Source organism: Meleagris gallopavo, chromosome 13 (genome assembly GCF_000146605.3).
Source record: "Meleagris gallopavo isolate NT-WF06-2002-E0010 breed Aviagen turkey brand Nicholas breeding stock chromosome 13, Turkey_5.1, whole genome shotgun sequence".
In the NCBI taxonomy this organism is placed as follows: Eukaryota; Metazoa; Chordata; class Aves; order Galliformes; family Phasianidae; genus Meleagris; species Meleagris gallopavo.
Window position 1 is genome coordinate 13,083,378 of NC_015023.2, and position 18,474 is coordinate 13,101,851.

The 18,474-nt window shown below is 42.2% G+C and overlaps 1 long non-coding RNA gene across 1 annotated transcript; it reads right to left on the minus strand.

Annotated features, from left to right (window-relative positions):
- Positions 1 to 989: 989 nt before the first annotated feature.
- Positions 990 to 12,712, minus strand: LOC109369823. Its single transcript, XR_004161206.1, has 5 exons — positions 12,573 to 12,712; positions 10,566 to 10,653; positions 7,388 to 7,627; positions 2,410 to 2,500; positions 990 to 1,227 (listed from the first exon to the last, which is right to left on the minus strand). It is a non-coding gene; the product is annotated as an uncharacterized LOC109369823 (long non-coding RNA).
- Between the last annotated feature and the right edge of the window lie 5,762 nt (positions 12,713 to 18,474).

Sequence of the window (18,474 nt, forward strand, 5' to 3'; positions counted from 1 at the left end):
CTGCCATTTTGTGCATAATGGTGGATAATGCCTGTATGCAGCAGAGGAAGGGGGATGGGTGCAGAGCTCAACCACACATGAACCCAGGTGATGTGTGTCCCTACGCCCTGCTGCCTGTACTTAGCAAGCACATTTAAGACTTCATTTCCCCATGCTATGCCTATCTTCCTTATCTGCAGAAGGCGAGCTGAAGTATTGCACATCACGCTGGATCATAAGTATAATCTAAGAGCCTTATGATGCTTCCACAGAAGTTTAAAATATTGTGTTTAAGAATTACTGCTAACTTGATTTTGAACTATAAATTTTACCATTACCTTACACTGCTTTGATTTGTTTCAGTCTTGTTTAAAGACATTCTGAAACCAATTAATGGACTTCCTCCAGATATCTCATATTGACTCTTTCACTACTGGTGTTTTTTGTGAATAAATATTTCACCAAGGAGGAGAAAGCTTTCAGGTACGTTTGGTAAAGTCATCACGTGGCAGATATGTCAAATTATCCATATGAGCTTGGAAGGTGTCTCACTGCACAGGGCTGCACAGTCCTTAGGTGTAAATGACTCACGTGTTACTAAATGCCAAGAAGGATGCAGTCATAGAATCATAGAAACATTAAGGTTGAAGAAGACCTCTGAGATCATCTAGTGCAACCATCCACCTACCACCAATAATGCCCACTAAACCATGTCTCTAAGTATCACATTTCCTTGGTTCTTGAACACCTCCAAGGTCGGTGACTCCACCTGGGCAGCCCATTCCAGCACCCAACTGTTCTGGCTTTGAGCCAGATTTTTTTCCCTTATACATAAGGAACAACGCTGTGGGGTCAATTGTGAGTAAAGATTCTTGTCTCCTTCCCAGCCATCGCCGTAGGAACTCATCCTTTACCATATAGCACAGGATTGTACTAAGGTGGAGTTGACACTTTTCAAAACACTTATTTCAGTCACAAAGGAAACCTGATAACTTTTATTTGCTTTCTAATCTCAGGAAAATACCAGGAACTGTCCTCTCTCCACCCCCCACTTCCTTTAGAGAAACCCCAACAGTTTTCACAGAAATAGGAAATGACTGTTACCTTTAGGCTTGTGGGTTTTTAGGTTATAGGCTTCTTTGTTTTCTGTTTAAAAACTTGACACTTCCATTTCTTTCTGTTTGCCTCCATCTTCCAGTTTTCTTTGAACTCCCTCTTTTCTTTTGGGTGCGCTTCTCACTCAGCATGCTTCAGTTATCGTGCAAGAGATGCCAACAGTCAAGACGTTGAAAGAGTCAAAAGAAGGAGTACAGTCACATTTTAGTATTTTTATTACCGGAGAAATTCTCTACTGTGATCCCTCTTGAACACTGCTTCCCCATAAGGAGGAAAGCTGGTGAGGGGCAAGGAGAATCCCTTGTCCTGGCCAGAGCAAAACTCCGGCCTCTGAGGGCAGGGTGAGTGGGACTGTGGGAGGTTGGGAATCTGTCCATGCCAAACAGGAGACAGTATGGAAGTATGACAGAAGAAGCTGCAAGTTTTTAAATAATTTTTCATCATTTTTTTGCCTATGTAAAAATCAGTCCTTAGAATACAACCAAAGAAATCAACGCAGCGGTTTAATATTCCTTACAGTGCCTGTGTGGGCGATTTTCATACTCCCTGGTTGGGGATGCAATTTGCCCCAGCAACTGTTGTGGCTGCTTATTTTTCCAAGTGAATGAAAACACAGCTACAAGTAGAAGTTACGGCAACCACTGCCGCCTCATTTACCTCTGCAGTCAGGTTTCTACTGGTACAAGTGCTCAGTTATACACAGGAAATGCAATTGCAGGTGCAAAACTTGAAGCTCATGTTTACACCCACCAGCGGGAAGCTCACCTTCTTAAATGTATCTGTTTATGTGCAAAGCACTGGAGAAATTGCCATAATAATATCTCCAGAGCATACATGAATATTACAATGCTCCTTCTGCAGAGAGGAAAGTTAGTACGGGAGTAAAGCACATAACTCCAGGTCACAGCAGTGGAACAAAAAAGCCTGCTGGGAGTTCCTACCTCTTCCAGCTTAAGATCAAGTCTGCTTCTCCATTTTAGCTTGCTTTTCCAAATAATTAAAAACTTTCTGAAAACCCGCAAGAAGCACTAGTGAATATATTCCACACTTGTTTGTTCTAACAGTTGCCAGAAGGTCTTTCGGTCTCCTTGTCATTTTGCACTATACGACCTAAGTAACGCTGATATTTATTGCTCATTTTCATTTAGCTCTTTGAAGACCAATCCACTTAATGATCAGAAACCTCACACAATTTAGCAGATAACATCACTGCAGAGACTTGTTGGGAAGCTTTAATAAGTAAAATGAATACTAAGAGGTGGGCTGGGGTGATTGTTGTGTTTTAATGCTAGATGATAAGAATCAGAGTCATACCTGCTCATTCTTGCTCGGCGATTACAAACACGCAGCATTTCAAGTGGACACAAATTTCAGGCGATGTTGTTCCAGTGACTACCTCCAACACCTGTAAGACAGGCATTATGGTAATGATGCCTGCCCTTGCTGTCACTTGTACTCATTCACATGGTTTCTCACGCAGCAGGCGAATCCTGTTACCTCTGACCCGCAGGTGGGAAATGCACCATGGCCCAGTCCCAGCATCCCTCCTCCAGTCTTTCCACTGCTGGGATCAGACCACTTTTGAGCTGGAAAACGCACAGGTAGGCTACAGGGGGCTGGCACAGGCCTATGAGAGTGTGAATCACAGAATGGCATGGGTTGTAAGGGACCTTGAAGATCATCTAGCTCCAAGCCCCTGCTGTGGGCAGAATGTAAAGTGCTTGCAGTGTTAGAGCGCATCCAGAGGAGGGCCAAAAAATGCTTCAAGAGATGGGACACCTCTCCAGCAGGGACGGGCTGAGAGAGCTGGGGCTGTTCAATATGGAGAACAGAAGGCTCTGGGGAGAACTGAGAGCGGCTCTTCAGTACTTAAAGGTGGCTGTCAGGAAGAAAGGGACAGACTCTTCAGCAGGGCCTGTTGTGACAGGACAAGGGGAAATGGTTTCAAACTAAAAGAGAGGAGATTTAGACCGGATATTAGGAAGAATTTTTTTACAATAAAATTGATGAGGCACTGGCACAGGTTGCCCAGAGAGGTGGTAGAAGCCCCGTCCCAGGAGACATCCAAGGTCAAGTTGGATGGGCTCTGAGCAGCCTAATGGAGCTGTGGGTGTCCCTGTTCACTGCAGAAGAGTTGGACTAGATGGCCTTTAACAGTCTCTTCCAGCTCAAGTGATTCCGTGATTCTATACTGCCCAGATGCTAAATTTCTAGGTACAGAGAACTCCTACAGCATGAGATCTCCATCATGGCAATGGTAAAGCTGCCAATGCCTCTCGCTGCAGTATTCCAGATAATAGAGCAGATTAAGGGAGCATCATGGGGTGTCAAAGGGAAAACAGAATATTGCCAGTACACACAGGCAGAGAAACTCAGTGACTTGTTCAAGGTCACACAGGAAATCTGCAGGGGAACAAAGAGGAGAATCTGGTTCTTCCTAGTTCATGCCCCAACAGCTGGCCCCAGCTCAGTGACACATGGAAATGTGCCTTTAGTCCCACTGCAAAATACTTCAAATTGCAAACTTCCTATTGTCCTCTGAGAGTGTTTTATTTGTGGAAACTTTTAAAAAAACAGTCATTCTATAATGGCTATGGAAAGTTGTTTTCTTGTAAAATTGTAAATAAAGCAGTACTTATATTATTGTTATAATCTTTCTGGTCCTCAGTGACAGGGTGACCCCCGTTGGTGTACGGAAATGGAGCAATTCATGAGTAATGGACCATTTCCTGACATGCATATGCTGCAGCCCATCTTTTGTTCTCGGATCTTCAGGGACTATCTCTTATCATAGGTCTTTCCCCCCATGGAGAAATGCTTGGTGATTGCTTTAGGTAACACAGCAGTGGGTAATTGTCAAAGCCAACTTAAATTAAAGAATCTTTTCAGCAGTTCTGAGTATGCCGTTAGTGGACAACTCCAGGGGTAAATGATTTAACTCACTTTCAAAGAGCTTTAAGCTTAGAAATGTTTGGGTTTCAGACCTCTCTCACAAATAGGGACCACCACCTTGTTGTCACGAGCACCGAAGTTCCCATTGGAAACCACGGGGCTCTGTTTTATGATCAGTGGTCCTTGTAGGAAAAACCACTTTGAGGACTGAATTAATGACCTAACAGAGAAGGCCAAACCCTTGCTGTTGCCTTATGTCTCAGGGGATGTCCACCTTTCCTACACAAACAGATGGCACTGCAACAACAAGTCTCTGTGCACGAGGTTTTGTGGATGCACAGTTCACAGCAAGCATAAAACAGTAAAACCAGACCGAAAACTTTCATTACCCAGCGATGCAACTCACAACAGCAGGGTTAAATCTGTTTCTATTTAGACAATATCTGGAACAGCTTTTATTATACAGCCTGTAAAGCACTGCCTGTGCATGGGTGGAAAGTACATTGTCTCCTTAAATAAAGAACTGGGGCAGGATTGTTTGGCACTTTTTTTTTTCTTCTTGTTTTCACTTTAACCATAAACACAAAGTAACCATTTCTCCATAACATTGAACTCTTTGTGGCCTTCCTAGAAACAATAAAAGTACCCAAAAATAAACAACTACTTAGAATAAATATTAACTCAGAAACCTTTAAAATATGAAGAAAGCTGTCTCCTCAATATCATCTCTTCCCTGATAATGCAAAAGCCACCCCATGGGGTTTAATACCCAGGGATTTCAAGGCTTCAGGGTGTCTTATGATGCTCACTCCCCGCAGGCTGAATGCCAGGCTTTGTGACTGGCTCTGTCTTGAAAGACAGAGTCCTAATCACTTTCAACTTCTCTAATTCTTCGCATTCCTTCCTAGCAAAATAACTGCCTGCCTCATAATGGTAGAAACATTTGGAGACTAAAAGAAACAAACATAAAATAATCAATTTTCAAGGTCCACTTGCAGACGGAAGGACTGTTTATGAAACATTTACTGTTGAGTTGCAGGAGAAAATCTTGTCTTAACAGAAAAAGGGGAAGCATGAAAATACTAGAGAGATTTTTTGTGAGTGGGTGGGTATGGGCATTAAAAATCTCCTGCTCCACAACTCAGATGATTGGCTCTTCCAGCAAGTAGATGCTATCCACATGTTACCCAAGGAAACGCGCATTTTAAGCTCTGCAGAGAGAGGAACAAGGGCTACACAAAGCAGAATGGGTTTGCTGATCCCCAGGCTGTGGGTTCAGCTTGTAAAACATCCCGAGCTTCAGCCTGGCCAGACCAAGCAGTGACCACAGCACGGCTCTGGCAGCAGAGTTCACCCCTCCTAACAACTGTTTCTCTCGGGCAGGTTCTAGTTGCTGAAACAAAGCCTCCTGCTGGGTTCTGACTCATCATTTCTGCAGATTTCCCATTAATAGAGAACAAGAGACTGATCTTCCAAGCCAGGGTCCCCTCCGGGTTTCCCCGCTTTTGACACCACGCACACAAGAGTTCTTGGAGCAGTGGTACCCGTCACAAAGGACAGCCACAAGATGGAAATACTTCTGGTTAAAGTCTTATCACTTCAGCAGCACTGACCACGCTTCTGATCATAGCCTGTCATCTATCTCCAAGCACTGCCTCCCGCCCATCAGCTCAGAAGTTTGGTATTTTGATAGCCTTATCACTTCTTGGATCTGGATTTGATCTTTATCTTCTGTGGTAACATTCTAAGAATTAGAGAAGGAAAAAAAAAAAAAGAAGAGCTTTTATTGGCTTAATTTAGAAGTAAGACTTGCTTTTCAATTCCAGTTAAATAATTCATTTAAATCTTGCCAAAGATGCTGGAAAACTAATGTGTACAGATGAGAAGCAACCTTTCTAAAAATATGAATGGAAAACATCCAGTCTTTCCTGTTATGTTTATAGTTTTCCCTTACAGCATAGCATTAAAATTACAAGCTCTCATGTGGTATAATTTGGTTACATCCCCTACAGACACAGGAAAGTAGTCCTGAAGGAACTCTACCCCAGTGAGAACTGAAGGCGCTGAGTACATCACTCAGGAACATCTCTTTTTTGATTGTCAGTGAGTGGGAATACTGGTTTCTTGCCTAGACCTCCCCAAAACTCCCTTCCCATATGTGTGAAGATGGAGCTAGATGGGGTAGCCCAGCTCACAGGTCTCTCTTACAAAGATCCATTTGTCTAGGCTTTGAGGTCTGTTACCTTTACCCACACTGAGTTCTAAGAGCAAAAGGTAACTGTGTCCAACTAATGATGAGGTGAGAGGAGGTCCCAAATACAGGTAGCACATCCATGAGCGACAAAGACCAGAACTCACCTTCACGTGTGGAGATGTCTCTTACCATTTCCAACCCAACGAGCAAAAGTTTTCAAAAGCACTCAGTAGTGGCCTAATGCTGTTCCCCCTAGGGCTAATGCCAAAACCAGTGATGTTTGCTCAGCCTTGAGGGCTCTGGAAAGCCTGATCTGCTGATGGGGAACTGCTGAAAACCTACCTGCTTTGGGCATCTTCCCTATTCATGCTCAGCTCCCTGCTATCCCTCAGTTTGTAAGACCAGAACTACACTGTTCTTACCCCACTCTCTGTGGGCAACAATCAATTCTTGATGTGCAGCAAGAGTTCATGGTAAATGCATTAAACTTCTTAGATCTGTAAATAAGTGTACAAGCCATATTAGACCCTGATATAATGCAACAGATAAGTTCAGTGATTAACTTTTAACATACAAACAATGCCACTGAAGTCATTTTAACAAAATTATGTATCTCCCTTCATTTTGTATGCTTAACGTTAAGCTCATAGTTAAGTGCCTGACTAATTAATTCTCTCTCTATGTACTTTAACTCAGGCTTGTTTGGGGCCACTCAGTGCCATCTTACACAGATAAACAACAGTACAGCTTCTCTAAAACAATAGGCTGAAACCTGTTTGCATGCACTGAGACTCTAATGGTGCCTGTTTTCCCACGAAATATGACCTTCAACTTCTCTCACTACGTTTATGGACAGTTTATCACTCAAGAAGCTGAACCTGCCTTTCTCAAGATATCACAGTTTCTGGATTTCGTCTCAGTGCTGGCAGGATATGGGTTGTATTACCAAGCCCTCCATGCAGAGGATTCCCAGTGCAGTAACATAGATTTCAATGGGTTACACTACCTCAGTGGAGAGAATTTATTCAATCTACAACATTCTTCTAGTTAATGGTGCTGTAAAGTCACTTCATATACACAACTATAATAAGAACTGGTTTCTAACTAACACACTTTTCAAACCACCTCTAATAGGGAATTTACATAAGTACCAGCAAGAACTAGTTTATGGCTTTCATTGCTCAGGCAAGGGAGTAAGAATCTTACCTATAGCCAGAAACAAGTCCCCCACTCCTGATACGCTTGTGGATGGATGAACCAGGTCCTGTGTGCAGGGATAAGTCCCAGCCCCGTCACCTGGCTCAGTGTTATAGATGAACTGATGCAGATGAGCTGCAGACCCATTCCCCTTGCTGAAGAGAAGAAATGCAATCCATGCTGTGATTCCTCTTGCTGCAGGAAAGTATGTATAAAGGCACAAGCAATCCTTTGTAGTCAAAGAATCAGCTGAAAAAATCCAATAATTAGCCAAAGAAGTTAATTGCTGATATTTTGTTAAATAAAAAGAAAACAAAATGCTTTAATGATCTGTGTTGCATGCTGCTCTAAATGTATATTCAAATAAAGCGCGTATCTTATTGAACACATCCAATTCTGGGCTTCCCAGATTCAATATAAATGATTAGACCTGTCTCTCTTTAGACAAATTATCAGTAAGGAAAGCCTTAGAAATATTTTCTTGTGAAATACAGTGCTATTTCTTTAAATAAAGGGCTCTGGCAGTTCTGTGAGGCAGTTAGCTTAGCACCATTAATACAGAATACAGTCTATCAGCATTTAGTGAACTCTCTGTGACCCTGGTGGAAAGTAACTACTTTAGCTTACACTTATGAAAAATATTATTAAAAAATGCTTTTGAAATGTAAGCATCATTCATAGTCAGTGTTAAACCAGAGTTACGCTGCCGGCTCCATCAGGCATTTCACCAAAGATGGGAACCACTTGTCTTCTCCAGGGGATGCAGAGGGACTCTGGGAGCAGGAAAGGAGAGTTTCTCAAAGTATCCTGCTCCTCTCCCGCCACATGCACTCACAGGTTGCTCTTTTATTTGCTACATACTTCCTTCAGCAGAAACCTCTCTGAAATGGCCTACACATTCAGTTTTGAAGTTCACCTGCTTTGCAACAGAGCAACAAGTATGTGTTATGCATGAGTATGTCCTGATGTGCCAAGACATGGCCTTCAAGGGTCACAGCTCCTCCCTTGCAGAAGGGCATCCTGGTCAGGAAGGATCTCAGGGAGGAAGTCCAGGGCCGTGTCTGCTCTTCCTGCCTTGCAGAGGAGGAAATTTTAATACTTCTCTGCCAACAAAAGGCAGTAAATGGCTTCCTTTGGTCACCCACACACACACCCTCACTGTCCTCAGGATCACACCTGCATGCCATGGCTGTTCACCAAGTAGTACACAAGGTCACAGAATAAAACAAGCCCTTGGAGAAACCACCTGAGACAGGGACTTTTGGACATGGTGTTGCTATCTAGGCCCACATGCATAACACTGCAGGTGTCCAGCTGAGATGCAGTCACTTGGCCATTTGTTACCTGGAGCTCCACATAAAGCCAATGGGTCAGGCCCTCACAGAGAACAAATGCACTTCTCTGAGGTATCTCTGGGAGCATCTACCTCTCAACTGAATGCATAAGGGCACCTATGTGCCTAATTTAGCCTCTTAATTCAGACATCTCCATTATGCCGACCTTAGTCCAAGCTTTAGCAGTTGCAAACTGAAATCAGGAAGCTCCTGCAATCTCCTTATTTGTGTAACATTCAGGAAAGACATCTGGTGACAGGAGCTGAGCCCTCAACCTGCAGCATCAGTGCTTCTGTGGATAAGCACACAGGGACCGCCTGTCTGAGCCCTCTGTGTCAGAAATATGGGTTTTCTGCATTTGGAAGAGGGCCACCATTGGAAGCTGAACCCAGCCAGACCAGTTAGTAACATTCTCACGATAAACAGAGCTGTTCATTGCTTGGGCCACTGGCTGATTATAATAGCTATGAAATTACCCAATTTAGTTCACCACGTCAATAAAATTTATACAAAAATACCACCAGAATCTTGGCTAACATATGTATAACTGTACGAAAGTTACCCAAGCCAATGTGACAACCATTTAAGAGGACTAACCTCTGTCATACGGTTTTCATTTTATGTGTATGCTATACAAACACAACCACCACAAATATGCGTTACAGGCTGCCTGGGACTCACTACCGAGGTGAATTAGCGCTGCAGTCTGACCTGTTGAAAAGCTTAACCTTTAACCTCCTGGGCAATGGTGGTTGCAATTTGCAAGCCATTCTTGTGTTGAGTGGCTGAAAACATACTTATTTACTTGTGTAAAGCTATAAATGAAATGGGTTGGGTGAGCTCAGCTTACTTCCCAGTTCACAGATCACGTCGCAAAACGCTACCACATGTTCAGCAAGTAATTCAGCATGAGGACTGAACGCTACCGCACTGTGACCCAAATTCACTCTTCAGAGAGAGAAGAGTTTCTTCTCATCTGGAGTGAACAGGAGAGAATTCTGAGTGACTTCCTTTTTAAGTAACTTCCCACTAAGCTTCCAAGAAAAAAGAAATTTGAAGAGGTTGTTTGAAAATAAATCATTTTCAATAAATTCTCTCCATATCCGTGCTGATACGCTTCTCATTAGAAGTGTATGTTTCTTCTTGCTGCCCACTGGTGGGTCTCAGCTCTGACCTGGCTGCATTACCCACGTAAGGTGAAACATTCAGACATTTCTCCATTTCATCTGCGAAGGCTGCCAGTGGTGCTGCTTAGGATGAACTGCAGAGAGGTAGTTGGGAGGTGGACGGAAATACCATTTTCCACTCTCAGGTTTTGCAAGGTTTATCACTTATCAGTTTTTTGAAAGATGCATCATTTCAGGATGTGAAGCTCTCCCTGCTGGAACTGCTCTTGTCTATCAAATGAAGCCAAATCAGGAGATAACCCAGGTTTAGCAAACTGGATGTTTTGTAATGTAGATAGTAGGATAATAACTATTTCTAGATCAAAGTCGGTGACTAGGCGTTGCTCTTGGCTTGTTGGCTTTTCTGTCTGACTGCATAACCACAGGTAGGCTTGAGTTGCAAAAGTCAGATCAGAATGCAAACTCCATAATTTGAGAACTATTTAGTTGCAGAGACCTTGTATGGTTCATGCAGAAGTGAGACAGGAATACGAATGCTCAGAACCAGGGCTGTGCACGAACTACAGCCAGCCTGATCATGTGCTGCAGTCCTGGCCCACCTTCAGCCCCAGTGCAGGTAAATTGCACCACACAGTTTTCTGAACAGATTAAATCCACTTTTTCTTTCTCTCTGTATTTGCACTTATATGTTGAAACAGATCGAAAACATTAACCTTTCATACCTACCATAAAATTCTTCCATTAAAGCAGATACTTCTGATCTTTGTTGTCTGATATTTCAGGTCTTGTTTGAATACTTCTCTTCTTTAAGGCCCTACAGTAAAAGAAAGAAGAGTGCCTCTGTGAAGACATAGACAAAAAGGTTTATTTCTCTCCTACTTCAAAAGATTTATGTTATCCAGAAAAAGCTCAAAAGCCCTGGATGAGTCAGGAAGGTTTAGGGAGGGATGCGAGGGAACAGCACACTATATATATTGCTGATTTCCCCTGCTTTCATATACATACCATAGGCAGCTGTAGCCCTACAAGTTTTAGGTTAAAATATGACACCAGCCCTGGGATATATCAAGGAATATGGAAAGATGACACAATAAACAACAGGGATAGAAAAGGACAGAGCAGAATATGGGTGTACAGACTTCACTTACTTCAGCTGTAGGCATAAAGGAGTTCACAGCTGATGCTGGTGCTGAGATTTCTCTTGGTAGTGACAATGAAAAATAACAGCAATAAAAATAACACCATCATTCCAGGATGTATGACAACCTACTTTCCAGATATTGGTGAAAATTGCAAGACTTGTTTTGTTTTGTTTTTTAAATAAGAAATTTGAATGAAAAATTTCTGGTCTAAAACTGCATTTTGAAAAAAAAGTCACCTTGGATGGGATCCATGCCACACTCTTCCACTATATTTAAAAGCTGGTTTCAGAGGTGAATATCAGCATGTGAAACAGCATTACTATTAATGCTAAGGTCATATTTGTTGATTATGAAGAAAGCAGCAGATTCCCTTTGAAGAGAGGAACCAGTATTCCCCATTGGCTGGGAGCTTGCTGCGATAGCTCTGCAGTCAGAGGCTGGCAATAATTACACCTTGGGTTTTGCGGTCATTTTGGATTGGTGTGAACATGATAAATGACATGTTTTAATTTGAACTATTGCTCAGCAGGCCTGTTCAGGTAGGCAGTAATTCACTCAAGCAGGCAATAAACCTGAACAGGCAATAGCCCACACTTTGAAGTATGCCAGCAAACTCTTTAGCAACAAAATAAATATGTACATGAACTTCCGCCATAAATTGTCTTTAGTGAGGCAGACCTAGTAAGGGTTTCAGAGCTGGCTTTTCAGGTACTCGTGAGGAGCAGAATGAGTCAGTGGGCAGATCCTACTACTGCATTAATTCTTTGAAGCTGGACTAACGAACTGGTCCAATGTTAGGAGGAGTCTTCTGCTCATCAGAAGCAGAGTGACTAAGCTGGTAGGGCAGTTTTTTCCTTTTACTAACATCAGTAAATTGCCTCCTGTGAAACAACTTATAAGTGATTCTGTTCCTTTGCAGCCTACCAAACTGCAAAAAGGCAGCAGCAGTGAGCAGAGAAGGCTTGCTACAACTCTGAAGAAATACTAGAGGGTCCAAGCAGATCCAACACTCAGTTCTCAGGACACCTGCTGGCAAAGACATGTTTGCACAATTCTTTTCTTTACAGTTTTGATTTAACTGTTTTCAAATCAGGCCACATGGCAGACATTACATCACTTCTATACTGCCAATGCAACGTTTTCAATCTTTAGGCAAACACATGCATTGTTGCAGTTGCTTAAACTAAGAATTTCATGAAAACGTCTCCAGACTTGCTGGTAATATGTTTCTGTCTCTGTGGGATGCAGTTGTAAAGGAAAGCAAAAGTGACTTGATTTCTTTTGGCTGCCACAAGCTCTTATTTTCTTCTATGAGGAACTAGATTGCTGTCACTGATTACCCTAACAGGCCTGAGGTTGGTCTACGTGAAGCTTTTCCACCTTCTGTTTATATGAACAAGGGAAAGAATTTAAAGTCAGAAGAAAAAACAGCAACAGGTTAAATGGAAAGAGACAGTCTGTCATCAGCAGGAGATGGCTGTGAGTCCCCATTGTTCTGCTGCCCAGCTGTGCTCTTGTTCCAGATACCTCTAGGTGAGATATTCTGAGATACTTCAGCATCTGAGGCTGTCTCTGGTGCAGGATTCCCCACCTGTTTGCAGACATTCTCCGTCAAATCATCCTGGACACCAGAGCAGTACGTGCCACCATCCTATGGCTGTTGGGAGGAACTTCTTTATGGTGATTCACCACGCTGGGCACAATGATCTTTGCCTCCCCAGTGGTGACCATTCGCCTTTAGAAAGAAAAGAAAATGAATTTCCATGCTGGGCTTTGAATCCAGATTTACATTCTTTCCCTGCGGGAAGTTGCCCAGCTCTGTCACTCTGTTTTGATCCATCGCAGAAGTAAGATCCAACAGCTTCCTTCCAATGGGAACCTGGACCTGAAAGCCTTCCTTCTCCCTTCCCACACCATCTGGGAGCTAGGATTTTCCATCTTTTGTTAAAATAGTTACTTACAAAAGGAGGAAAGGGTTGAGGGCAGTTCACTGCGTTTATTTCACTTGGTATGTGTTTGCCTTTGCTTTAACACAGGCTTGTTTTCATGCCAAATGACAGTTCTATTTGTTCCCCCACCCCCTTTTTTTGTGTAGCTTATGTAGAACATCTGGTTTTAAAAGTGTCGCAATTTCTAAACATATTCTAACGCTCTTGGGATCAGAATATCAACAACTGTCTATTGCGGTAAACCGCATGTCTGGAAAACATTCCTGCAAACTGAGTTCTTAAATAAACATAAAGCATCTATAACACATAATGCAAAGCAACATTCACTCATAAACTCAATATTTAGACCAGATGAGGTGCAAAATATGGTTTCTCTGGACTGAGCCACCACAATTTACAGTAACATCGATGGGCTTTCCGTTGTATACAAGAGAGGGCAGAGGTGTGGCATGCAGATTGCAGCCTTCCTTTAAGAGCTCGTTCTGCATTTAAGTCCCATCCTTAGGGGTTCGCTTCAGTTAGAGAAGGAAGACCAGGGCGACATTCTCCCAAAAATTTCTATGGTTATTAGAAAGTAGGAATCTAAAAAGGAACGGCAAAGGACTGACACATTAGAAATACCTATATCTGATAAGCCTGCTGATCTTGTGTAATATCTGCATCTATGCTAATTATCTGCATGCATGTGTCTGAAATTCAGAGGCAATTCAGAGATAGCTTAAAGATTAAATAAACTGAATAAGATGGTGAAAGGAAAATTGCAGTAAATTGGTCTGAGTGGGAAGCTTTTGTTATTTTCAATCATTATTATTATTTATAGGGTGTGGAAAGTGGAACCATAAGCAACTTTATAGAGATATGCAGTCATACTTTAAAAAAAAGGTTTCACTTTGAAACTCCTCTCCACACTGGTTTCAGAAGCTCTACTTGTAATGAGGAATAGTACCAAAGCGAATAATCACTTCAAACCACTTTTTAGTATATTGGTGGCTGATGAAGTTTGTTGCCTAGAAATGGAAATGCTGAAAACTCATTAAACAATTGCTACATGCTATAAATATCTTTCGATTATTTTTACAGATTGCTATTTCTTATAAATATTACCTTCCTCTCCCTAAAAAAAAAATAATCCAAATGCCTTTCTCCGATTAACCCTTTAAGAATTTCCACTCTAAAGTTTATGTAAATATTTCTTATGAGGAAAAAAGATGAACATGTACACTCAGGCTGATATAACTACATCTAAAGGCTACTGAGAAGTCTATTGAATCCAGCTCTTTTGGCATCTCAGAGTTAAGGTTTATCAAGAGAAAACTGAAAAATTAAGACAGGCCTTATCATTTCATTCCCTAATATTAAAAAGGGCTGGATCATTTTTTTTGGTGATTAACATCTGTAGTTATGTAAGGTAAGATAAGGGTATTAGAACATCTTGCTTCCCTGTATAAAGAAGATCATCTGAACAGTATGGAAATGAGGGCCTCCACCCTAATACCCCATTATGCAACTGAATAGATGTTTTGGCCCCAATCCTGCACATATTAGGATGAAGATACCCCCCCAGCATGTAGAGATACATACCATACACTGGACCTAAGGGACTGTTGGCGCACAGATTATGATAGCTTTGAAGACTGAAGATTGCTCTGAGATGGGTGAAATTTTAGGTATCACAAGGATAAACGTTCAATATTTTTCACTTCTTCCATAACAAACTCAAAATTTTGCACCACTGGTGTGGGTTACTGGACTGACCCAGTGTAACTGGAACTGATTTTCCATAGATGCCCAAACTGATTTTCCATAGATGCCCAAACAAATGGTTTCTAGAAAGCAGGCCCGTTTTTAGTTTACTGGAAGCAAACAAACTTTTAACAAATCAACTGGAGTGAAAGGGACTGAGCATTCAGCTGAACATATTTCAAGCTTGAAACAACTGGGCTCTAATGCAAAGCAGATTTGTGCCAACCTGAAGGGACTTGGCCATCATGGCACTCCCTTGGGATTCGTGCTGTGACAACCCAACGGCTCGGCGCCTTGCTTCTGTGAGTGACACTACACGACATGCACTGCCCACAATTGCTATTAGTAGGCTGGTGTCACCCCTACAAAACAACTGCTTTTTGCCAAGTCTAATCACTATACCATACACTTGAGCTTCTTGAATGAGGGGCTCTCATTCAAGCATGTAGTTTATTCAAAAACACATGCTGCATTCATTACAGCTGAATATTAACGAACACCTTGAATTCTTGGACCACTACTGGTATCAGGTCTCTTGGCTGCAGCTAGGTCAGAATGCCTTATGGGAAGTTTGATGCCCAGCCAGGGCTCAGATTACAAAGCATACACAGCTTTTTTTCAATATATTGAAGAATCCACTGAATGTTACGTATCATCAAAGTACTTCCTAAACACATGTGGTTCTCCAAAATGTTTATGTTGGGATTGCAATGACTCTGGAAAAATCCAGCTTTCCTTTTCCAGAAGCTACAAAACAGCAATTACTCTATTGAGGGCTGTTTTAAAGACATAACCGTTCCATAATACGTGTGTGTGTATTATTTTGGGAGGAAGGGAGGAGAGAATCTTGACAGTTTTGATAAAAGCTCAAAAGAAAATATAAAAAATAAGCTCACACAAAGGACAGTTTAGAGCTTAGGCTGTATTGCATCCTCCTGTTCACTCTAAGTTTGAGGCAATCACTGGTGTATTGCTACACAATCATAACTACTAGCATTTTCCAGGAATCTGATCTATCTGTAGGTTTGTATGGCCTCTGTTGTTTGAAGACTTGACAACTTTGCAAATTCTTGTGTCTCTTCACACAGCTTTTCTGTGGAGCACAAGAAAACTTTTTTTTGTATTTTCAAGGCTGTCAAACTATCACAAAAGTAAATAAAGGCAGAGAGGAAGCCTGTGGTTGTTAAGAGTGGAAAACAGATCACCTGAACACGGGTTCCATGCCTTACCTCTGAGATCGCCCTTGCTCTGCACACACAGTGAACCCCCATCTTATTGAGACTCATTACATTAACATATTTCTCAAAGCTGCATCCAATATAATATCACATTTCTCCAAATACCCTGTTTCTTCAAAGTATGTCTTTGGCATCTTCTGTTGAGTAAGCTAGAAATAAATGTTTCTGTTATTATTCCTAAAGGTGTAATATTATTTACAGTAAAGGGTCATGAACACAGACTTCTCCCACAGCCTGGAGCCAGCATTCTCTCCAGTTTCTGTTCCACCCTATTGCAATCTATTTCCCTGACCTCAAGGATTACCTCGTGGCCTCTGCAAAGTCACTGCCTGGCCCACCGGAGAGCAGCCGTAACCTGCTGAGCAAACGGAGAGCACTTAAGTGTGACACTGCTCACAGACAGCACCTGTGCGTGACCCAAATGTTTGCCCACATGTCAGCTCTGCGGTGGGAAGTCTCTCACCCAACTGCTCTTGCGGAGATTGTCCCGCTATGTTCTGCCCCTGAAAGGCTCCATCTGGAGTACTGCGTCCAGGCCTGGGGCCCCCAGGACAGGAAGGATGCAAAGCTATTGGAGTGGTTCCAGAGGAGGGTCATGAGGATGACCAGAGGGCTGGAGCTGAGCTTGTTCAGCCTAGAGAAGATAAGGCTCCAGGGAGACCTCACTGCAACCTTCCAGTACTTGAAGGGAGCATATAAACAGGAGGGGGACAGGCTTTTTACATAGCTTGATAGTAACAGGACAAGGGAAAATGGCTTTAAACTAAAAGAAGGGAGATTCAGGTTCAACATTAAGAAGAAATTCTTTACTCAGAGGGTGGTGAGGCCGTGGCACTCTGGCACTCTGCCCTGAGCAGCCTCTTCTGGTGGGTGGCAACCAGCCCACAGGGGTTAGAATAGGTAATCTTTAAGGTCTCTTCCAATCTAAACCATTCTATGATTCACCCAAATCCCTGGTGTGAGCTCAGCCTGCATTTAAAGGAAGCCAGGTCCCCAGCTATGACACACAACAGCAGGCTGGTATCAGCCCAGCCCTGGTATTGAACTGAAATATGCCTTGAGATAAGCAAGCAAGGGGATTGCCTCTAAAAAACACAGCTCGTGGATTTTGCATAGGATTAGGCAAAAACTTCCTTCTGTTTTTATAAATATTGACAAAAGGAAATAGGAAGATGGGTATGTCCATAAAGAAGAGGTCTGTTAATGCTGCTTTATTCAAGTGATAGTTTTATCTCTGTATTAAAACAAAAAGGGTAATGCTAGATATTACCTCTTTTTATCTTGATAGTTCTAAATCTCATAAAATATTAGTATCTGTATCAGCTATAAAAATTAACAGCTCCAGATCCTTCAGTGTTGTGCTCCACAATTTCATTTTATCACCAGTTTTTCAGTTGTCTGTGCATGTATGTGTGTGTGTGAGTGCACATGCACACACGTCCCTCCTTTTGCAAGCTGCTTGGCTGGTGATGAATAGGCTTATAATTGCTCAGCAAGGCTGTGCAGGAGGGCTTGCGAGTGGCACTCCTGATTCCTTTACATCAGAGGTCACTATTGTACAGTAAGATCCTGATAGGAGATAGTGATAACATGATGGAAAAAAAAAAAAAAGAAAGAAGGAAAGAAAGAAAACTGGCTTTATGGCACGGATTGTTCCACAGTTAAATAATTTTCTAGGCTTAAAACTGAAAAATTCTGTCTGGCATCTCCGTCCAAAACTGCCCTTTAAAAATGTTTGGGAGCCAATGTAAACACCAAACTCACTATGCTGTTTGTATGCACTTACTCAATCTAACCTTTATTAACAATTAATCTATCAAATTTCAATGCCTATAAAATCCCCTGAGGAATAAGCCCTGCTGGAAGCCTGTTGAGAACAAAATCTGCAATTACTGGCATTATTTTTTGATGCAGAGTCAAATTTAAACAGAGTTTTACAGACCGGAGCATCAATTTGCATTTTCTACTGTCTAAAGGCATTGGAGTCCCTCGTTAAAGCACATATACCGTGTAAATGCATACGAACTACAGGAGGCAGCCAGTACATATGGAACAGATAAAGGCCACATAACTTATTGAACCTTGTGGCCTGCTGATGTAACAAAATAAGCTTTGCTACGAGCAGTAAGATCTTAACATCAGCTCACTCTTTTGCTGGAGTGTAATAGATGATAGCCCTCCTAGGGCCAGATTTGGATCCCCATGTTTATCAGGAGTCTTACTTCAGGCTCTGGCCCTCAGTACACTGAATGAGGGATTTAGAAACGTTCATTTGTAATATTTTCTCTGCTCTGAGCAAAGTGCAGTAAGAGGCAGCTGGAAGGTTCCGTGTTCCAGCAGTTGAGGGGAAGGAGACCCTGAGAGCAACCATACGAAATCTGTACAGTATGGATGAGTCCTCTTCCAAACAGCTCTTTGTCAGTGTAACAGCAATTTGGCCTGAACTGGCTAATCGCTTAAATCAACACTTTGTTGAAATTTTAAACTCAGGATGGTTAAACTCTACCAGCCAGACCAAGCAGTGTGTGCAGTCACCTTTTCCTGCTAGCAAGGAGTCTGTTGT